Source organism: Schistocerca serialis, chromosome 4, assembly GCF_023864345.2.
Source record: "Schistocerca serialis cubense isolate TAMUIC-IGC-003099 chromosome 4, iqSchSeri2.2, whole genome shotgun sequence".
Taxonomy (NCBI): Eukaryota; Metazoa; Arthropoda; class Insecta; order Orthoptera; family Acrididae; genus Schistocerca; species Schistocerca serialis.
The window spans coordinates 416,553,041-416,576,443 of record NC_064641.1 but is presented as its reverse complement, the minus strand read 5'-3'; the positions used below and the strand labels follow the sequence as shown (position 1 = coordinate 416,576,443).

The window sequence follows — 23,403 nt, the reverse complement described above, 5'->3', positions numbered from 1 at the left end:
CGACTTGTATCGGTTCCGCTGCCGGGTTCCGGAATAGGAACCGGATTCCCTTTCGCCCAACGGGGGCCAGGACAAAGTGCATCATGCTATGACGGCCCCCATCAACATCGGATTTCTCCTAGGGCTTAGGATCGACTGACTCGTGTGCAACGGCTGTTCACACGAAACCCTTCTCCGCGTCAGCCCTCCAGGGCCTCGCTGGAGTATTTGCTACTACCACCAAGATCTGCACCGACGGCGGCTCCAGGCAGGCTCACGCCCTGACCCTTCTGCGCCCACCGCCGCGACCCTCCTACTCGTCAGGGCTTCGCGGCCGGCCGCAAGGACCGGCCATGACTGCCAGACTTACGGCCGAGTATAGGCACGACGCTTCAGCGCCATCCATTTTCAGGGCTAGTTGCTTCGGCAGGTGAGTTGTTACACACTCCTTAGCGGATTCCGACTTCCATGGCCACCGTCCTGCTGTCTTAAGCAACCAACGCCTTTCATGGTTTCCCATGAGCGTCGATTCGGGCGCCTTAACTCGGCGTTTGGTTCATCCCACAGCACCAGTTCTGCTTACCAAAAGTGGCCCACTTGGCATTCCGATCCGAGTCGTTTGCTCGCGGCTTCAGCATATCAAGCAAGCCGGAGATCTCACCCATTTAAAGTTTAAGAATAGGTTGAGGTCGTTTCGGCCCCAAGGCCTCTAATCATTCGCTTTACCGGATGAGACTCGTACGAGCACCAGCTATCCTGAGGGAAACTTCGGAGGGAACCAGCTACTAGATGGTTCGATTAGTCTTTCGCCCCTATACCCAGCTCCGACGATCGATTTGCACGTCAGAATCGCTACGGACCTCCATCAGGGTTTCCCCTGACTTCGTCCTGGCCAGGCATAGTTCACCATCTTTCGGGTCCCAACGTGTATGCTCTAGGTGCGCCTCACCTCGCAATGAGGACGAGACGCCCCGGGAGTGCGGAGGCCGCCGCCCCGTGAAGGGCGGGGAAGCCCCATCCTCCCTCGGCCCGCACAAGGCGAGACCTTCACTTTCATTACGCCTTTAGGTTTCGTACAGCCCAATGACTCGCGCACATGTTAGACTCCTTGGTCCGTGTTTCAAGACGGGTCGTGAAATTGTCCAAAGCTGAAGCGCCGCTGACGGGAGCGATTATTCCGCCCGAGAGCATCCCGAGCCAACAGCGGCGCGGGTCCGGGGCCGGGCCAGGTAGGTCCGTCATCAGGGAAGAACCGCGCGTGCTTGCCGGGAGCCCGAGCGCCCAAAGGGGCGAATCGACTTCTCCAGATATACCGCCGGGCAGCCAGCCAGGACACTGGGGCTCTGCCCAACAGACGCGAACCGAGGCCCGCGGAAGGACAGGCTGCGCACCCGGGCCGTAGGCCGGCACCCCGCGGGTCGCGACGTCCTACTTGGGGAGAAGTGCGGCCCACCGCACACCGGAACGGCCCCACCCCGCGGCGAGTGGAAAGGCAACCGGACACGACCCCGCCGCGTATTGCTCCGCGCGGGCGGCCGGCCCCATCTGCCGAGGGCGGAGGCCAGTGGCCGGATGGGCGTGAATCTCACCCGTTCGACCTTTCGGACTTCTCACGTTTACCCCAGAACGATTTCACGTTATTTTGAACTCTCTCTTCAAAGTTCTTTTCAACTTTCCCTCACGGTACTTGTTCGGTATCGGTCTCGTGGACATATTTAGTCTCAGATGGAGTTTACCACCCACTTGGAGCTGCACTCTCAAGCAACCCGACTCGAAGGAGAGGTCCCGCCGACGCTCGCACCGGCCGCTACGGGCCTGGCACCCTCTACGGGCCGTGGCCTCATTCAAGTTGGACTTGGGCTCGGCGCGAGGCGTCGGGGTAGTGGACCCTCCCAAACACCACATGCCACGACAGGCGGCAGCCTGCGGGGTTCGGTGCTGGACTCTTCCCTGTTCGCTCGCCGCTACTGGGGGAATCCCTGTTAGTTTCTTTTCCTCCGCTTAGTAATATGCTTAAATTCAGCGGGTAATCTCGCCTGCTCTGAGGTCGTTGTACGAGGTGTCGCACGCCACACCGCTGCCGGCTGTGCACGCTACCGAGTCAGTACCAATATGCGAACCGCCAGACGACGGGCGCGCATCGCACGTTTAAGGAGACGTGGCCGGCCCCACAGGCGGCCACGACACTCCCAGGTCTGCGAAGCGGGGCAAACGCCGCGCGCTTCAGTATACGTAGCCGACCCTCAGCCAGACGTGGCCCGGGAACGGAATCCATGGACCGCAATGTGCGTTCGAAACGTCGATGTTCATGTGTCCTGCAGTTCACATGTCGACGCGCAATTTGCTGCGTTCTTCATCGACCCACGAGCCGAGTGATCCACCGTCCTGGTTGATCTTTTCATAGTTTCCACTATCTCTTTCAAGACAGTTGCATAGGCGGGACTGAGGCGTGTGGCGGCCCCTGTTCCAGCGTTCAGTGTCCAACGGCCTCACGGCCGATGGGCGTCGTACGGCTCCACACCGGAGCAGACAGGCACTCGGGCGAAAGTCATTCAAAACCGGCGCCAGGCGCCAGGTGCCGCAGGCCAGCCGCTCCAGCTCTTCAGCGCTCGTACCACACAACATTGCCGTTAGTTTTGAGACGAACGCGTGGTTCCGCACGCGGCGCACGGCTACTGCGAGCCGTACAGGTAGTGTGTTGCGCGACACGACACGCACATCGAAAGACATGCAGTCTAGTCGGTAATGATCCTTCCGCAGGTTCACCTACGGAAACCTTGTTACGACTTTTACTTCCTCTAAATGATCAAGTTTGGTCATCTTTCCGGTAGCATCGGCAACGACAGAGTCAATGCCGCGTACCAGTCCGAAGACCTCACTAAATCATTCAATCGGTAGTAGCGACGGGCGGTGTGTACAAAGGGCAGGGACGTAATCAACGCGAGCTTATGACTCGCGCTTACTGGGAATTCCTCGTTCATGGGGAACAATTGCAAGCACTAATCCCTAGCACGAAGGAGGTTCAGCGGGATACCCCGACCTTTCGGCCTAGGAAGACACGCTGATTCCTTCAGTGTAGCGCGCGTGCGGCCCAGAATATCTAAAGGCATCACAGACCTGTTAATGCTCAATGTCGTGCGGCTAGAAGCCGCCTGTCCCTCTAAGAAGAAAAGTAATCGCTGACAGCACGAAGGATGTCACGCGACTAGTTAGCAGGCTAGAGTCTCGTTCGTTATCGGAATTAACCAGACAAATCGCTCCACCAACTAAGAACGGCCATGCACCACCACCCACCGAATCAAGAAAGAGCTATCAATCTGTCAATCCTTCCGGTGTCCGGGCCTGGTGAGGTTTCCCGTGTTGAGTCAAATTAAGCCGCAGGCTCCACTCCTGGTGGTGCCCTTCCGTCAATTCCTTTAAGTTTCAGCTTTGCAACCATACTTCCCCCGGAACCCAAAAGCTTTGGTTTCCCGGAGGCTGCCCGCCGAGTCATCGGAGGAACTGCGGCGGATCGCTGGCTGGCATCGTTTATGGTTAGAACTAGGGCGGTATCTGATCGCCTTCGAACCTCTAACTTTCGTTCTTGATTAATGAAAACATACTTGGCAAATGCTTTCGCTTCTGTTCGTCTTGCGACGATCCAAGAATTTCACCTCTAACGTCGCAATACGAATGCCACCGCCTGTCCCTATTAATCATTACCTCGGGTTCCGAAAACCAACAAAATAGAACCGAGGTCCTATTCCATTATTCCATGCACACAGTATTCAGGCGGGCTTGCCTGCTTTAAGCACTCTAATTTGTTCAAAGTAAACGTGCCGGCCCACCGAGACACTCAATAAAGAGCACCCTGGTAGGATTTCAACGGGGTCCACCTCGGGACGCACGAGCACGCACGAGGCGGTCGCACGCCTTCAGCTCGCCCCACCGGCAGGACGTCCCACGATACATGCCAGTTAAACACCGACAGACGGTGAACCAACAGCGTTGGACACAAATCCAACTACGAGCTTTTTAACCGCAACAACTTTAATATACGCTATTGGAGCTGGAATTACCGCGGCTGCTGGCACCAGACTTGCCCTCCAATAGATACTCGTTAAAGGATTTAAAGTGTACTCATTCCGATTACGGGGCCTCGGATGAGTCCCGTATCGTTATTTTTCGTCACTACCTCCCCGTGCCGGGAGTGGGTTATTTGCGTGCCTGCTGCCTTCATTGGATGTGGTAGCCGTTTCTCAGGCTCCCTCTCCGGAAACGAACCCTGATTCCCTGTTATCAGCCCAAAGTTATTCACAGTCACCAAGGCAAACGGACCGGACGAGCCGACCGATTGGTTTTGATCTAATAAAAGCGTCCCTTCCATCTCTGGTCGGGACTCTGTTTGCATGTATTAGCTCTAGAATTACCACAGTTATCCAAGTAAGGTGGGTACAATCTAAGGAACCATAACTGATTTAATGAGCCATTGGCGGTTTCACCTTAATGCAGCTTGTACTGAGACATGCATGGCTTAATCTTTGAGACAAGCATATGACTACTGGCAGGATCCACCAGGGAGCTGCGTCAACTAGAGCTGAGCAGCCGGTCGCCCGGGATTGTGTCCCGGGGGCCCGCGCGAGCACGCAAGCGTCCGCTCAATTATTCTGCAAACAGGAGGAGGCTGAGCTCCCCTGCACAACACACCTCGAAACCCTCTCAGGTCCCGGCGGCGCGCAGCGCCGTCCTAAGTACTTGGTCGGGTTCGAGAGAGGCACAATCGCCCGGAGTTAGGCGAGTAGACGCTTTAGGTGCGACCACCCGTGCTCCGAACTGAGCTTGCCGCTGCCGACAGAGGCCCGGGAGCGTGCTGTCGTGGCATTGCCGGCGGGAGACAACACGCGCCACCTACGGTGAACGGCAGCTCCAATGCCAGCGCCACAGAAGGACAAAAGCCTCACTTGGGTGCCAAAGCGAACTCTCCCAGCACAGCGCACGCGCCAACACGTCCACACAGCTGCAATACAAACCACCTGCGAGAACCGCTGGGGCGATCGAGCAGCAGCCGGCGTCGCGGCGCCGAGCGCCGGGCGGCGGCGCATCCTCAGCGCACACAGTCCTCAATCGGACCAGCACACTGCAGATGGCCACCGCGCTTCGCACCGGGCCCGCGAGGACCTACTTTGGCCGCAAGGCGCCGCGAGCAGGGGGCGCCGGCGCGCAGCTGCGCCGCCTGCCGCGTCCGTCGGCCGGCGCGCCTGCCACTGGCCGCCCCCACCAGCCGGCTGTAGCGCGTCCGCCCACGCAGCGCGCTGCCAGCACGCCAGGCGGCCCCCCCTCACCGGCGGGGGACGGTCCCACCAAGCCACCGCCGCGTATCGCTTCACACCCAGATGCCATTCACGTTCGTGGGCATGGTGGGTATCGCTGAAACAACCGGTTAATAGCTCAACCGATCGTCGCCATCACTGATTCACCTCTAGCGAGGACAACCGCACCACAACGGGTTACCGGTTGTTCATTTGCGTAACGCCACCAGGAAACGTAGACGTCCATCGCCATTTGCCACTTCAACGAGTATTGCATGCCTGTGTCAGGTGTCACAACACACTTCGTCTGCCCACATACACGCAACAAACTATATTGCGACGGTTGCGGTTAGGCAACACTACACTAATTTAACGAGTCGCATAACAATTACAGAGCAGGTTAAGGCGCAACGTGCATCAGGTTAAGGAACAATATGGGTTAGGTTAAGGCGCAACATGGGTTAGGTTTCGGCACAACGTAGGTTAGGTTAAGGTACAACATAGGTTAGGTTAAGGCACAACATAGGTTAGGTTAAGGCACAACATAGGTTAGGTTAAGGCACAACATAGGTTAGGTTAACACACAACATAGGTGAGGCTATTTGCAGATGACACGGTTGTCTACAAGAAAGTAGCAACATCAGAAGACTCGTACGTACTCCAGGAGGACCTGCAGAGGATTAATGCATGGTGCGACAGCTGGCAGCTTTCCCTAAACGTAGATAAATGTAATATAATGCGCATACATAGGGGCAGAAATCCATTCCAGTACGATTATGCCATAGGTGGTAAATCATTGGAAGCGGTAACGACCGTAAAATACTTAGGAGTTACTATCCGGAGCGATCTGAAGTGGAATGATCACATAAAACAAATAGTGGGAAAAGCAGGCGCCAGGTTGAGATTCATAGGAAGAATTCTAAGAAAATGTGACTCATCGACGAAAGAAGTAGCTTACAAAACGCTTGTTCGTCCGATTCTTGAGTATTGCTCATCAGTATGGGACCCTTACCAGGTTGGATTAATAGAAGAGATAGACATGATCCAGCGAAAAGCAGCGCGATTCGTCATGGGGACATTTAGTCAGCGCGAGAGCGTTACGGAGATGCTGAACAAGCTCCAGTGGCGGACACTTCAAGAAAGGCGTTACGCAATACGGAGAGGTTTATTATCGAAATTACGAGAGAGCACATTCCAGGAAGAGATGGGCAACATATTACTACCGCCCACATATATCTCGTGTAATGATCACAACGAAAAGATCCGAGAAATTAGAGCAAATACGGAGACTTACAAGCAGTCGTTCTCTCCACGCACAATTCGTGAATGGAACAGGGAAGGGGGGATCAGATAGTGGTACAATAAGTACCCTCCGCCACACACCGTAAGGTGGCTCGCGGAGTATAGATGTAGATGTAGGTTAGGTTAAGGCACAACATAGGTTAGGTTAAGGCACAACATAGGTTAGGTTAAGGCACAACATAGGTTAGGTTAAGGCACAATGTAGGTTAGGTTAAGGCACAACATAGGTTAGGTTAAGGCACAACATAGGTTAGGTTAAGGCACAATGTAGGTTAGGTTAAGGCACAATGTAGGTTAGGTTAAGGCACAACGTAGGTTAGGTTAAGGCACAATGTAGGTTAGGTTGAGGCACAATGTAGGTTAGGTTAAGGCACAACATAGGTTAGATTAAGGCACAACATAGGTTAGGTTAAGGCAGAATGTAGGTTAGGTTAAGGCACAACATAGGTTAGGTTAAGGCACAACATAGGTTAGGTTAAGGCACAATGTAGGTTAGGTTAAGGCACAACATAGGTTAGGTTAAGGCACAATGTAGGTTAGGTTAAGGCACAATGTAGGTTAGGTTAAGGCACAAAATAGGTTAGGTTAAGGCACAACATAGGTTAGGTTAAGTCACAACATAGGTTAGGTTAAGGTAGAATGTAGGTTAGGTTAAGGCACAACATAGGTTAGGTTAAGGCACAACATAGGTTAGGTTAAGGCACAACATAGGTTAGGTTAAGGCACAATATAGGTTAGGTTAAGGCAGAATGTAGGTTAGGTTAAGGCACAACATAGGTTAGGTTAAGGCACAACATAGGTTAGGTTAAGGCACAACATAGGTTAGGTTAAGGCACAACATAGGTTAGGTTAAGGCACAACATAGGTTAGGTTAAGGCACAATGTAGGTTAGGTTAAGGCATAACGTAGGTTAGGTTAAGGCACAATGTAGGTTAGGTTAAGGCACAATGTAGGTTAGGTTAAGGCACAATGTAGGTTAGGTTAAGGCACAACGTAGGTTAGGTTAAGGAACATTCTAGGTTAGGTTAAGGCACAATGTAGGTTAGGTTAAGGCACAATGTAGGTTAGGTTAAGGCACAACATAGGTTAGGTTAAGGCACAACATAGGTTAGGTTAAGGCAGAATGTAGGTTAGGTTAAGGCACAACATAGGTTAGGTTAAGGCACAACATAGGTTAGGTTAAGGCACAACATAGGTTAGGTTAAGGCACAACATAGGTTAGGTTAAGGCACAACATAGGTTAGGTTAAGGCACAACATAGGTTAGGTTAAGGCACAATGTAGGTTAGGTTAAGGCACAATGTAGGTTAGGTTAAGGCACAATGTAGGTTAGGTTAAGGCACAACGTAGGTTAGGTTAAGGCACAATGTAGGTTAGGTTAAGGCACAATGTAGGTTAGGTTAAGGCACACTGTAGGTTAGGTTAAGGCACACCGTAGGTTAGGTTAAGGCACAATGGAGGTTAGGTTAAGCCACAATGTAGGTTAGGTTAAGGCACAATGTAGGTTAGGTTAAGGCACAATATAGGTTAGGTTAAGTCACAATGTAGGTTAGGGTAAGGCAAAATGTAGGTTAGGTTAAGGCACAACATAGGTTAGGTTAAGGCACAACATAGGTTAGGTTAAGGCACAACATAGGTTAGGTTAAGGCACAACATAGGTTAGGTTAAGGCTCAACATAGGTTAGGTTAAGGCACAACATAGGTTAGGTTAAGGCACAACATAGGTTAGGTTAAGGCACAACATACGTTAGGTTAAGGCACAACATAGGTTAGGTTAAGGCACAACATAGGTTAGGTTAAGGCACAATGTAGGTTAGGTTAAGGCACAATGTAGGTTAGGTTAAGGCACAATGTAGGTTAGGTTAAGGCACAATGTAGGTTAGGTTAAGGCACAATGTAGGTTAGGTTAAGGCACAACATAGGTTAGGTTAAGGCACAACATAGGTGAGGTTAAGGCAGAATGTAGGTTAGGTTAAGGCACAACATAGGTTAGGTTAAGGCACAACATAGGTTAGGTTAAGGCACAATGTAGGTTAGGTTAAGGCACAACATAGGTTAGGTTAAGGCACAGTGTAGGTTAAGTTAAGGCACAATGTAGGTTAGGTTAAGGCACAATGTAGGTTAGGTTAAGGCACAATGTAGATTAGGTTAAGGCACAACGTAGGCTGGGTTAAGGCACAACGTAGGTTAGGTTAAGGCACAATGTAGGTTAGGTTAAGGCACAATGTAGGTTTGGTTAAGGCACAATGTAGGTTAGGTTAAGGCACAATGTAGGTTAGGTTAAGGCACAATGTAGGTTAGGATAAGGCATAATGTAGGTTAGGTTAAGGCGCAATGTTGGTTAGGTAAAGGTACGATATAGGTTAGGTTAAGGTACGATATAGGTTAGGTTAAGGTAAATTATAGGTTAGGTTACGGTACGATATAGTTTACATTAAGGTACAATATAGCTTAGGTTAAGGTACAATATCGCTTAGGTTAAGGTACAATATCGCTTTGGTTAAGGTACAATATAGCTTAGGTTCAGATACACATTGTTGTAGGGAAAGGTGTATTTGGGGGGGGCGGCAGGTTCGTTGATAGTGATTATCGTAAGTGGATGCCTGCGGCATCATCCGATTTGTCACGTCAGGATGCACATTTGGCTCATGACAGGCGGCGCTCCGATTCCATGGTTGTGGCAGATCTGTGTCTTTCATTCCTGCCATTGTTTGTGTGCTGTGACATCAGGCAGTATTGTGATGTTGGGTGCACCACTGTGTAGGACATGTGTGGGTGTTCGTGGCTTGGCTGAGCAATGGCGGATGTCGGAAGGGTGGGATATTCTGTTTTCTGGGTGGACCTCCCGGTCTGGTTATGATAGTGTGGATTGTGTAATGTGGTGGAGAGGATGCACTGGATGTTCTTCCATGCTGGTGGTTAGATATTGTGTGTGTGCCTGTTACAGGCAGAGAGTAGTGTGTGATAAGAGTGTCTGGCTGACGTGTGGTTCTCATTGTGTGCAGAGTCTTTCAGCATGTATAGGGACCGTTGTATATATTATCTGTATTCTGATGGCTCTGCATCTATTACTAATCAGTGCCGTGTATACGGTTACTCTGGTTCCAGTCGAAACTGTTCTATCTCTGTACATCAGTGACACTGCGGCTCCACTATGTTGCTACCCCTGTCCGCCGTTTCCCCCGGTATATGGCTAATGATTATCAGCAATCAGTCTATTAGTCAATACCGGTAGTGTGACGACGTCAAATGTCCGGGATGGGGGAAGCTACACCCTTCCCGTGGGTCAGGGCCAAGAAAGACTCTTCCCACGCAGGAGGCTCGGACTGTCGTTACTCTTCCGAGAAATATATTTGCCCAGCGTTTTTTGCGACTGCGAGTGCGACGCCCATGGGTACCGACATGGATGGGGCGCTTCCTAGCTGATCGCTCAGCATCGGAGAAATATATTTTCCCAACGTTTTTTGCGACTGCGAGTGCAACGCCCACGGGTATCGACATGGATGGGGCGCTTCCTAGCTGATCGCTCAGCATGGGAATCCGTACAGTGAGCAATGCGATCGCGTCTGTAGCTTGTACGTGGTACAGCTCGCAGCTCGTGTATAGGGACAGTACCTTACATGGGATCACTAGTTTGGGGATACCCCTCACCAGAGGGGAAATGTCATTAGGGATACCTGAGCCTTCGCTCATACTCCCCTCGATTTCGCCCCCATGATCCACCATCTAGTTTCCACCCCCAGGGGTACCGTCTTGGAAAAACTACCCCCTGGATAGGGGAATGGACCCTCCAACTAGGAGGAGCACCTTCAGCCGCCTTTAGGCGCCCACGGGGAACCACGTGGAGGCGGTGCCGCCAACCTTGTCACCGACCCTTGTGACAGGGATATAGCATCCACAGACAGCATGTCGCTTGCACGGGAGGTAGATCTCCAGGTTGGCCAGACCCACATGCTGACGAACTCTGGTTTCCCAGGTTCTGTGGCACCATTTACCTTCAGGCACACAGTTCATACATACAATTCATACATATATATATATATATATACATTTTCAAATGAAAAATACAGGAGAACATTGTTGTATCTATACATCTATTATACCTTGTGCTTACATATCTCTTTCATGTGTTCATTTTGGCGGTTAAAAATATGTCCACATTTCCACGCAACTGTCTGTAAGCTATTTGCTTTGGTGTGATAATGCAAGCAGCCTGCATCTTATTATCTTGATAGCTATGTGGCGGTAGTGGTGTATCATCTGTAGTCAGATTTGTTTGAAGCGACCACACTTATTATGTGTATGCCCACATGTATGCTATAATTACTTACACCTATGTAGTACATGTTTGTAATTACACTCTTAAACTATATACTACTTGTATGTGGCAAACTACTCTATGACTTTTACTATCTACGAATATGTACATCTATATCCTATTTTTGCTTGTTGTCTTTTCATTTTGGGTGTCAACCCATGTCTACACCAGCATTTGAATTATGTTTACTTTACACATATAAGTAATATATCTATATCTACCCACCGATGACTAAACTATTTTTATGTGTGTGGAACTATATACTTGTTCATATCGGTTAACCTAAGTATAAGTCGTATCTTAGATTACTCTAGACTTTCACCCATTTCAGCGATTGTCCTTGCTACATCTCTGATCTCGAAAACTTCCTCTGCATAGAGTTTTAGTGCAGTGTAGTTTTCTTCGTTTTCCACCAGCATTCGCTTCGAGTTGAACACATAATGTCCCACAGCATTTTTAAGTCTGTGTCTTTGTTCCTCGTAATTTCTGCATACATAGAGGATATGGTCTATGTCTTCCTTCTCTCCACAGGTGCAGGTAGGATCCGTTTCAATTTTTAATTCCCATAGTTTCTTCTTTAACCCGTGTCCAGTAAGGAGACAGGTGAGTGAAAAGGGTGGTGTTTTCGTTTTAGTCCATCCGGTACGCCAGTGAGAGACCTGTTGAGACCATTTGTACATGTCTCTTCCCTTGTCTGAGGACTCCCACCTTGTCTGCCATTCTGCTTGTAGTAGGGATTCTATGGCCTTGGTTTGATTAATCCCTGGTGTTTGTGTGTCAGGCACAGGAAATCCTGCTACACTTCCACCAATACCATGTCTTGTGTGGTAGGTAAGAGCTGCCCTAATGACTTCCAGGTCCAGTGGTAAGCAACCTGCAAGCACCTGCAGGGCTTCATTAGATACTGTTCTGCATGCCCTGGTCATTTGTAGCAGAAAAGGTCTCTGTATTGCGAATAGGATCCTTTGGATGTATCTGTTGTTTGCTCTATCCCCCCACGCTGCAGCACCGTATCGACATATTGAGAGGCAAAGACCGCTGTATATTAATTTCAGGGACTGTCGTTTGAGACCCCATTCTGTTCTCGTTACTCTTACTAGTGCGCCTGTGTATAGGGACAGCGGGAATGTCGCATATTGGACATAACTCTTTTTTTTTTTTTTTTTCTTTATTGTATTTCAATTCCCCATCGGGGCGGGCTGGCAGCAGCATATGCGCTGCACTTCAGCCGAAAGACATAGAACAAAACAAGAGAAGATATTTAAAAACAGCAAAGGAGAGAAGAAGGCGAACATAGATATAAAAAGGGAGAACATCATGGAAGGCAATATACAAAAAACGGGGTGACTGTAAAATGGAGATAAAAAACTGTTTAAAAGTAGCACACACAAAAAGCCACACACTGCGACGATTAAAAGAACACAAGGCACAGTATGACTGGAGCATAAAGGTGTTGACGGATGGCATAGCACACAGCGTAACACTGACGGCGAACCTCAAGGCAGTACACAATTAAAATCACACCTCTTGACGCACACGGGAAACAGCACGAAACACAACACTGACGTGGCACACTGATGATGAGCAATACAGAGGATCTGCCAGGTTCAAGGAGATGAGGGAGACCTGAAGAAGGGAGGGAGGGGAAGAGATGGGGGAGGGGAATGGGGGGCGCTCGGAAGAGGGCCAGGTAGGGAGGGATGTGGGAAGGAGAGAGGCAAGTATGGGGGGCAGGGTCTCAGGGGAGGGGGGGGATGGAGGAAAATCCGCTCTGGGAGAAGGAAGAAAGAGGAGAAGGGGGCCCTGGGGAGGGGGGGGGAACAAGGCCGGGTTATAGTTGGAAGGAAGGGTATATGTCACGGCGAAGTTCGTCATCCGGGAGGGGAAGGCGTTGGAAATTGCCCTGATGAAGGAGATGGAGGGTGTGGAGGTGGAGAGAGGGAGGGATACAGCGATAGAGGCGCGGCAACGGGTGGGGGGTGGAGAGGAAGGAGGAAACCAGAGGGTGGGGGGGATCAAGCCTGCGAACAATGTAAAGGATGCGGAGATGTTGGAGGAACAAGAGGAGGTGGGGGAATGGGATCAGTTCATACAGGAGCCGTGTGGGGGAAGGAAGGCGTATACGGAAGGCAAGGCAGAGCGCATGGCGTTCAAGGATTTGGAGAGCCTTGCAAAAGCGGGTGGGGGCGGAGATCCAGGCGACGCTGGCATAACAGAGGATAGGACGGATGAGGGATTTGTAGGTGTGGAGGATGGTAGAAGGATGCAATCCCCATGTCCGGCCGGACAGGAGTTTCAGCAGGCGGAGGCGGGAATGGGCTTTCTGCTGGATGGTCAGGAGATGAGGGGTCCAGGTGAGGTGTCGGTCAAGGGTGAGGCCAAGGTATTTCAGGGTGGGGGTGAGTTGGATAGGACGACCATAAAGGGTGAGGTAGAAATCTTGGAGGCGAAAGGAGCGAGTGGTACAGCCTATGATGATTGCCTGGGTTTTGGAGGGGTTGAGACGGAGGAGCCACTGATTACACCAAGTGGTGAACTGGTTAAGGTGGGTTTGGAGGGTACGTTGAGACCGTTGAAGGGTAGGATAGAGAGCCAGGAAGGCGGTGTCATCAGCATATTGGAGAAGGTGAACTGGTGGGGGTGGCTTGGGCATATCAGCTGTATACAAGAGATAAAGGAGAGGGGAGAGGACAGAACCCTGGGGGACGCCAGCCGTGGGATAAAAGATACGGGAGTTGGTGTTGTGGAGGGTGACATAGGAAGGACGGTGCGAGAGGAAGGAAGCGACCAGACGGACAAAATGGATAGGCAGGGCGTAGGTTTGGAGTTTAAAGAGGAGACCGGGATGCCATACACGGTCATAGGCATTTTGGAGGTCAAGGGAAACAAAAATGGCGGAGCGACGTGAGTTGAGCTGGAGGGACAGAAGGTGAACAAGGTTGAGGAGTTGGTCGTCAGCAGAGAAGGAGGGTCGGAAGCCACACTGGGTAAGGGGGAGGAGGTGGTGTTGAGCAAGGTGCCGATGGATACGGTGGGAGAGGATGGATTCAAGGACCTTACTGAAGACGGAGGTGAGGCAGATGGGACGATAGGAAGAGGCGGCAGAAGGGGGTTTGTTGGGTTTGAGGAAGAGGAGGACGCGGGAGGTCTTCCACAGGTCAGGGTAGAAGCCAGTAGAGAGGATGACATTATAGAGATGGGCGAGGACAGTTAGGAAGGAATAGGGGCTTTCTCGAAGGTGACGGTAGGTGACACAGTCGTGACCAGGGGCTGTGTTGCGTTTGGACTGGAGGAGAAGTTTAATGTCTTGTGCTGTGATGGGAGTGTTGACGTCGGAGGGGGGCAACTGCCCCAAGTACTGGAGACTAGGAGCAAGTGGAGCGACTGAGGTATCAGCACGTGCCATGACGGTGGGGAAAAGAGAATAATCAAAGTGGGGATCATCGGGGATGGAGAAGACCTCGGAAAGGTGGGAAGCGAAGTGGTTGGCCTTACTGAGGTTGTCTGGAAGGGGGCGATCGTTATGGAGAAGGGGGTAGTGGGGAGCGGAAAGGGAACCAGTAAGACGATGGAAGGAAGACCAGTACTTGGAGGAGTTGATAGGGAGGGTGGCATTGAGTCGTGTGCAGGTCTGGCGCCAGTCCCGGCGTTTCGTTGCTGTAATAAGGTTCCGTACGTGTCGCTGTATTTGCCGGTGGCGTTGGAGTGTATCCCTGTCACGAGTGCGGAGGAAGGAGCGATAGAGGCGGCGGGATTCACGGAGGAGGAGGACAGCCCGCGGAGGGAGAGTGGGACGGTGTGGGTGGATGGTTTTAGTAGGAACATGGGCCTCCACGGCGTCAGTAATTACCGTCTGAAGGAAGGACGAGGCGCGGATGATGTCGTCAGGATGGCGATAGGTAAAAGGGTGGCTTTCGACCTGGGTGGAGATGGAGTCCCGGTAGGCATCCCAGTTGGCACGGCGATAGTCATGGACGACCTTGGGAGGGGGTGCAGGTTGCGGAGCCGGAGGGGGGCGGTTGGCAGACGTTATGGTGAGAAGGACAGGGAGGTGATCGCTACCTGTGGGGTCAAGGACGGCAACAGTGATACGCCCAAGGAGGTTGGCGGAGGCAATGACAACATCGGGGGTGGTGTTACTTTCGGGTCGGGTGTGCTGGGGAATGGGAACAAGGTCACCCTGGATTGTGGAGAGGAACTGATGCCACCGCCGAAGGGCAGCAGGAGTGCGGCTATGGACGTTGAGGTCGGCGGCAATCACATAGGTGGAGAAGGTGTGGTCAATGTGTGAGATGAAGTCATAAGGAAGAGGAGCAGTGGAGCGGACATAGATGGTGGCACAGGTAATGGTGATGGAGGGGAAGAAGACGCTAAGGATAAGGTGTTCAGTGGGGTCATTGAGGAGAGGTTGTGGCCGGACGGGGATATGCTTAAGGTGGCCAATCGCGACTCCACCCTGCGCACGAGAACCAGGAGCATCAGCGCGGTGGAGGATATAGGGGGAGGCGCGGATAGAATGGTGGGGCTGGAGAAAGGTTTCGTTCAAGAGGAAGGTGTCGACCTGGTGGTGGGAGAGGGTGTGCATGAGGAGGTATTTGTTGGAGCGGAAGGAGCGAATGTTCTGGAAGAGGATGCGAGACTCGTGCCGCGCCATGACGGGAAGGAGGGGGGGGAAGAGAGGGAAGGGAAGAGACTTAAACTAGGGTGTCGAGGCGGGTGAAGGTGAAGTGGGCTTGGTTGTGGGAGTAAGTGGCGAAAGTGTTCAGGTGGAAAACAGAGCGAGCAGCAAGGGATATTTGTTGGAAGGTGTGCGGGCGCTGAAAAGGGTGAATGTTTTGGAGTACAACGGTAATGAACCGGATGATGTCCTCGGCCGTGGGGGGTGGACGGAGGGAATTGTTAGGATGGACAGGAGGATCGACGGGACGAACTGGGACTGTAAGTTCAGGGGTGGCTGGAGGGGGTTTAGCTTTACACTTGTGGGAGTATGTGGGATGGGGGCCATTGCAGGTATTACAGGAAGGAGGAGCAGCGAGGTTGGGGCAGTTCTTGAGAAAGTGGGAGGCCTTGCAATGAGGACAGGTGGGGGGGTTTTTGCAGTTGGGAGTCAGGTGGTCATTGTACATCAGGCACCGTTGGCAACGGTAGGATTGGGGAGGGGACTTGGAGGATTCAACAGGATGGCGACGGTGGTATATCAGGGCACCCTGGGTGAGGAGATGGTCTATGGACGGGGCAGACTCGGAGAATACCCGCATGAGGTAGGTGGGACCAGAGGCATTGTGGATACGGCGGGCAGAGCGGATTTCCAAGTCCGGGTGGGAGTTCAGTTCTACCAACACTTCATCCTCTGTGATCACCGGGCTGAGCTTGGTGATCACAGCGGTGTAGGTGGGGGGGCGACGGGGAGGCTGGGGCTGACGAGCAGTGGAAGCGGAAAGGAAGGGTGTCAGAGAGGCGTGGGGGCCAAACATAACTCGTGGGAGTTTTCGCAGGAGGTCTGTGTGAAATGATGGGGACGGGGACTTGATAAGGACTGAGTCCCTGCGGGGAATGAGTTGGGAGATGGGAGCACCAGGTAAGTACTTTCGTATTTCCTTGGTGAGGGTACGAGCGTCGAGGAACTTAGGATCGGGAGTGGACAGGACAAAGGTGTGGAGGGTGGGAGCCAAGGTAGGGGTGGCAGGAGGAGGGGTGGTGTCCATGGTGACGGCAGGGGGAGGGGGAGGTGGCGTTGATTTCTTGTGGGAAGCGGCGGGAGCAGAGTCGGTGAGGACGCGCTTTTGGGGTTTTTTGGAGACTGGAGGCTGGGAGGAGGGGAGAGGGACGGGGAGGAGAGGGAGGTGGCGGGTGGCAGATCCCTGTGGCGTAGTGGAGGCACCGGGAGAAGCAGCTGGTTCAGTGGCGGCGATGGTGGCTCGGCGCAACGTGATGCGTGCGGGAGATGCAGAAGACGAAGCGACGGGGTCGGTGAGAGAGGGGAAGCCAACCACCTGAGGGGCGGCAGCAGAGGCGGCAACAGATGCGTACGTGAGGGCGGGGGTAGGAGTGGGAGCTGTTGAGGGTGCGGAGGCTGGGGGAAGGGAGTAGAGGTGTGGGTATACAGCAGGGGAGAAGATAGGGGGGTGTGTAAGTGGGGGAAGGGAGGGGGAGGTGGAAGGAGGGAGGCCAGAGGCGGCACTCCAGGAAGTGACTGTGGGAGAGGGGGAGGTGTAGATGACGGTGGAGGTGGGAGTACTCATTGCAGACGAACGGCGACGGACAGACGGACGTGCAGCAGGCGGCGTCGGCGTCGGCGATGGGCAGCGGCGGACGAACAGCAGGCGGCGTCGGCGTCGGCGGCGAACAGACTGACGAACAGCAGGCGGCGGCGGCGGCGGCGGCAACGGTTACGACGACGGCGATGGACAGCCAGCAGGCGGACGGACGGACGGACGGACGGAACGAACGAACAGCGACAGCAGCGGGCAGAAACACAGTCAGACAGACAAACAAACAAACAAACACACACAATCTTCGAAGACGGAGATTCCACCCTGAGAGTAGCCCAGGCTTTGCAACCTGACGCTTTCGAAGGAGTGGATCCAACCCTCTAGATGGACATAACTCTTCATGAAACGCAAGTTATAGGTGTGGATTGCACATTACGAGTGCGGGAAACTTCCGCCGTTCATCCGCTGGCGTTGCGAGTTTGGCGGTTGGGGTGGGGCACGAGCCCGTGCGGGTGGTGTGATTGCCGGTCCACGACTTCGTGCAGCAGAGGCACTGGCGTTTGGGTGCTGTGGTCGAAAGAGGCTGCATGCTTTGTGGGTGGCCTCGAAAGATGGGCACTGTGGGCCTATCGATGTCTTAGTCGGCTTGGCGTCCCATAGATGGCGGTATCGTCGTTGCAGGAGCTCATGCTGAGGGAGACCTACAGATGGCGGTATGTTTTGTGGTGCGCTCGACATGTCGGACGTAGTGTTGTCAGATTCGCATAGATGGCGATACTGTTTTGCCAGCATGGTTGGCGTAGTTCCGTCGGATCCCTGTAGATGGAGGTGTCCATTCTGGCCTGGATGTCAATGTCGTTTAGTCGCATTCCCATAGATGGCGGTATGGTATCTGTACTGTGGACATTCATGTCGTCAGCACGAGAGGGCACGCGCGCTAGTCCGACCACAATCGCTCTATTTCCTAATACCTCGCCCCTCCACCCTATGGACTTATCACCACCCACACTAGCCGCCCCAGGGACTTGCCAACGACACACCGTATCCCAAGTCTATTTTCTTGCGAAGCATCATGTGTTATTATATTTTAATTCACATCCATAGTGTAGGGGTATTGTAGTTCACCGTACGGCGGTGGACGCTGTGTTACCACACGCCGGGGGGGACGGCGAAAACGAACCGTTGACCGCCGGGCGCCGCCCGGCACCCGCCCGACGACGCCGCCTCCACGCGTCGCGCCGGCCGGTGGGCCGACATCGACCGTCCGGCACCCATCACGGCACCCATCGCCGGCCGGCAAAGCGATACGCCGTAGCGCGGCAAAACACAACGCGCCCGGCCGGCGCCGCCTCCCCCGCGCGCACGGAGGCGGCACCCATCGCAGCGCCCGCGCCGGCGGCAAGGGGCCCGCCAACCGATACGCCGCCGTCCGCCGCACCCAATGCAGCGCCCTGGGTGCGGCGCGCCCGGCCAGACCGATACGCCAAGAGATGCGACGGACAGAAACAAAGGCAAGGGGGGACCACACGTGCGCCTGTTGACGCCCAGCCCCGGGGGTCTCGTCTCGCGACAAGACGAATCCCCCAAGCTAGGGCTGAGTCTCAACAGATCGCAGTGTGGCACAACGTGCGTCAGGTTAAGGACAATATGGGTTAGGTTAAGGGGCAACATGGGTTAGGTTAAGGGGCAACATGGGTTAGGTTAAGGGGCAACATGGGTTAGGTTAAGGGGCAACATGGGTTAGGTTAAGGGGCAACATGGGTTAGGTTAAGGGGCAACATGGGTTAGGTTAAGGCACAATGCAGGTTAGGTTAAGGCACAACATAGGTTAGGTTAAGGCGCAACATAGGTTAGGTTAAGGCGCAACATAGGTTAGGTTAAGGCGCAACATAGGTTAGGTTAAGGCACAACATAGGTTGGGTTAAGGCGCAACGTAGGTTAGGTTAAGGCACAACATAGGATAGGTAAAGGGGCAACATGGGTTTGGTTAATGCACAATATGGGTTAGGTTAAGGGGCAACATGGGTTAGGTTAAAGCACAATATGGGTTAGGTTAAGGCGCAACATAGGTTAGGTTAAGGCGCAACATAGGTTAGGTTAAGGCGCAACCTAGGTTTGGTTAAGGCGCAACATAGGTTAGGTTCAGGCGCAACATAGGTTAGGTTCAGGCGCAACATAGTTTAGGTTCAGGCGCAACATAGGTTAGGTTCAGGCGCAACATAGGTTAGGTTCAGGCGCAACATAGGTTAGGTTAAGACGCAACATAGGTTAGGTTAAGGCACAACATAGGTTAGGTTAAGGCGCAACATAGGTTAGGTTAAGGCGCAACATAGGTTAGGTTAAGGCGCAACATAGGTTAAGTTAAGGCGCAACATAGGTTAGGTTAAGGCGCAACGTAGGTTAGGTTAAGGTGCAACATAGGTTAGGTTAAGGCGCAACATAGGTTAGGTTAAGGCGCAACATAGGTTAGGTTAAGGCGCAACATAGGTTAGGTTAAGACGCAACATAGGTTAGGTTAAGGCACAACATAGGTTGGGTTAAGTCGCAACGTAGGTTAGGTTAAGGCACAACATAGGATAGGTAAAGGGGCAACATGGGTTTGGTTAATGCACAATATGGGTTAGGTTAAGGGGCAACATGGGTTAGGTTAAAGCACAATATGGGTTAGGTTAAGGCGCAACATAGGTTAGGTTAAGGCGCTACATAGGTTAGGTTAAGGCGCAACATAGTTTAGGTTAAGGCGCAACATAGGTTATGTTAAGGCGCAACATAGGTAAGGTTCAGGCGCAACATAGGTTAGGTTGAGGCGCAACATAGGTTAGGTTCAGGCGCAACATAGGTTAGGTTAAGGCGCAACATAGGTTAGGTTAAGGCGCAACATAGGTTAGTTTAAGGCGCAACATAGGTTAGGTTAAGGCGCAACATAGGTTAGGTTAAGGCGCAACTTAGGTTAGGTTAAGGCGCAACATAGGTTAGGTTAAGGCGCAACATAGGTTAAGTTAAGGCGCAACATAGGTTAGGTTAAGGCGTAACATAGGTTAGGTTAAGGCGCAACATAGGTTAGGTTAAGGCGCAACATAGGTTAGGTTAAGGCGCAACATAGGTTAGGTTAAGGCGCAACATAGGTTAGGTTAAGGCGCAACATAGGTTAGGTTAAGGTGCAACGTAGGTTAGGTTAAGGCGCAACGTAGGTTAGGTTAAGGCGCAACGTAGGTTAGGTAAGGCGCAACGTAGGTTAGGTTAAGGCGCAACGTAGGTTAGGTTAAGGCGCAATGTAGGGTAGGTTAAGGCGCAATGTAGGTTAGGTTAAGGCACAATGTAGGTTAGGTTAAGGGGCATCATGGGTTAGGTTAAGGCACAATATGGGTTAGGTTAAGGCGCAACATAGGTTAGGTTAAGGCGCAACATAGGTTAGGTTAAGGCGCAAAATAGGTTAGGTTAAGGCGCAACATAGGTTAGGTTAAGGCGCAACATAGGTTAGGTTAAGGCGCAACATAGGTTAGGTTAAGGCGCAACGTAGGTTAGGGTAAGGCACAATGTAGGTTAGGTTAAGGGGCAACATGGGTTAGGTTAAGGCACAATATGGGTTAGGTTAAGGGGCAACATGGGTTAGGTTAAGGCACAATATGGGTTAGGTTAAGGCGCAACATAGGTTAGGTTAAGGCGCAACATAGGTTAGGTTAAGGCGCAACATAGGTTAGGTTAAGGCGCAACATAGTTTAGGTTCAGGCACAACATAGGTTAGGTTAAGGCGCAACATAGGTTAGGTTAAGGCGCAACATAGGTTAGGTTAAGGCGCAACATAGGTTAGGATAAGGCGCAACAAAGGTTAGGTTAAGGCGCAACATAGGTTAGGTTAAGGCGCAACATAGGTTAGGTTAAGGCGCAACATAGGTTAGGTTAAGGCGCAACATAGGTTAGGTTAAGGCGCAACATAGGTTAGGTTAAAGCGCAACATAGGTTAGGTTAAGGCGCAATATAGGTTAGGTTAAGGCGCAATATAGGTTAGGTTAAGGCGCAACATAGGTTAGGTTAAGGCGCAACATAGGTTAGGTTAAGGCGCAACATAGGTTAGGTTAAGGCGCAGTATAGGTTAGGTTAAGGCGCAACATAGGTTAGGTTAAGGCGCAACATAGGTTAGGTTAAGGCGCAACGTAGGTTAGGTTAAGGAGCAACGTAGGTTAGGTTAAGGCGCAACGTAGGTTAGGTTAAGGTGCAACGTAGGTTAGGTTAAGGCGCAATGTAGGTTACGTTAAGGCGCAACGTAGGTTAGGTTAAGGCACAATGTAGGTTAGGTTGAGGGGCAACATGGGTTAGGTTAAGGCACAATATGGGTTAGGTTAATGGGCAACATGGGTTAGGTTAAGGCACAATATGGGTTAGGTTAAGGCGCAACGTAGGTTAGGTTAAGGCGCAACGTAGGTTAGGTTAAGGCGCAACGTAGGTTAGGTTAAGGCGCAACGTATGTTAGGTTAAGGCGCAATGTAGGTTAGGTTAAGGCGCAATGTAGGTTAGGTTAAGGCACAATGTAGGTTTGGTTAAGGCACAATGTAGGATAGGTTAAGGGGCAACATGGGTTAGGTTAAGGCACAATATGGGTTAGGTTAAGACGCAACATAGGTTAGGTTAAGGCACAACATAGGTTAGGTTAAGGCGCAACATAGGTTAGGTTAAAGCGCAACATAGGTTAGGTTAAGCGCAACATAGGTTAGGTTAAGGCGCAACATAGGTTAGGTTAAGGCGCAACATAGGTTAGGTTAAGGCGCAACATAGGTTAGGTTATGGCGCAACATAAGTTAGGTTAAGGCGCAACATAGGTTAGGTTAAGGCGCAACATAGGTTAGGTTAAGGCGCAACATAGGTTATGTTAAGCGCAACATAGGTTAGGTTAAGGCGCAACATAGGTTAGGTTAAGGCGCAACGTAGGTTAGGTTAAGGCGCAACGTAGGTTAGGTTAAGGCGCAACGTAGGTTAGGTTAAGGCGCAATGTAGGTTAGGTTAAGGCGCAGTGTAGGTTCGGTTAAGGCGCATTGTAGGTTAGGTTAAGGCACAATGTAGGTTAGGTTAAGGCACAATGTAGGATAGGTTAAGGGGCAACATGGGTTAGGTTAAGGCACAATGTGGGTTAGGTTAAGGCGCAACATAGGTTAGGTTAAGGAGCAACATAGGTTAGATTAAGGCGCAACATAGGTTAGGTTAAGGCGCAACATAGGTTAGGTTAAGGCGCCACATAGGTTAGGGTAAGGCACAATATGGGTTAGGTTAAGGTACGATATAGGTTAGGTTAAGGTACAATATAGCTTAGGTTAAGATACACATTGTTGTAAGGAAAGGTGTATTTGTGGGGGGGGGGCAGGGCGGAAGGTTCGTTGATAGTGATTATCGTAAGTGGATGCCTTCGGCATCATGCGATTTGTCACGTCAGGGTGCTCTTTTGGCTCCTGACAGGCGGCGCTCTGATTCCATGGTTGTGGCAGACCTGTGTCTTTCATTCCTGCCATTGTTTGTGTGCTGTGACAGGAGGCAGTATTGTGATGTTGGGTGCACCCCTGTGTAGGACATGTGTGGGTGTTCGTGGCTTAGCTGGGCAATGGCGGATGTCGGAAGGGTGGGATGTTCTGTTTTCTGGGTGGACCTCCCGGTGTGGTTATGATAGTGTGGATTGGGTATTGTGGCGGAGAGGATGCACTGGATGTTCTTCCATGCTGGTGGTTTGATATTGTGTGTGTGCCTGTTACAGGCAGAGAGTAGTGTGTGATAAGAGTGTCTGGCTGACGTGTGGTTCTCATTGTGTGCAGAGTCTTTCAGCATGTATAGGGACGGTTGTATATATTATCTGTATTCCGATGGCTCTGCATCTATTACTAATCAGTGGCGTGTATACTGTTACTCTGGTTCCAGTCGAAACTGTTCTATTTCTGTACATTAGTGACACTGCCGCTCCACTATGTTGCTACCCCTTTCGGCCGTTTCCCCCAGTGTATGGCAAATGATTATCAGCAATCAGTCTATTAGTCAATACCGGTAGTGTGACGACGTCAAATGTCCGGGATGGGGGATGCTACACCCTTCCCGTGGGTCAGGGCCTAGAAAGACTCTTCCCACGCAGGAGGCTCGGACTGTCGTTACTCTTCCGAGAAATATATTTGCTGAAAGTTTTTTGCGACTGCGAGTGCTACGCCCACGGGTACCGACATGGATGGGGCGCTTCCTAGCTGATCGCTCAGCATGAGAATCCGTACAGTGGGCAATGCGATCGCGTCTGTACCTTGTACGTGGTACAGCTCGCAGCTCATGTATAGGGA

General features: G+C 51.8%; 1 non-coding gene across 1 annotated transcript; it reads right to left on the bottom strand.

Annotated features, from left to right (window-relative positions):
- Positions 1–2,216: 2,216 nt before the first annotated feature.
- On the bottom strand, positions 2,217–2,370 carry LOC126476458 (5.8S ribosomal RNA). Its single transcript, XR_007586992.1, has one exon. It is a non-coding gene; the product is annotated as a 5.8S ribosomal RNA (ribosomal RNA).
- Between the last annotated feature and the right edge of the window lie 21,033 nt (positions 2,371–23,403).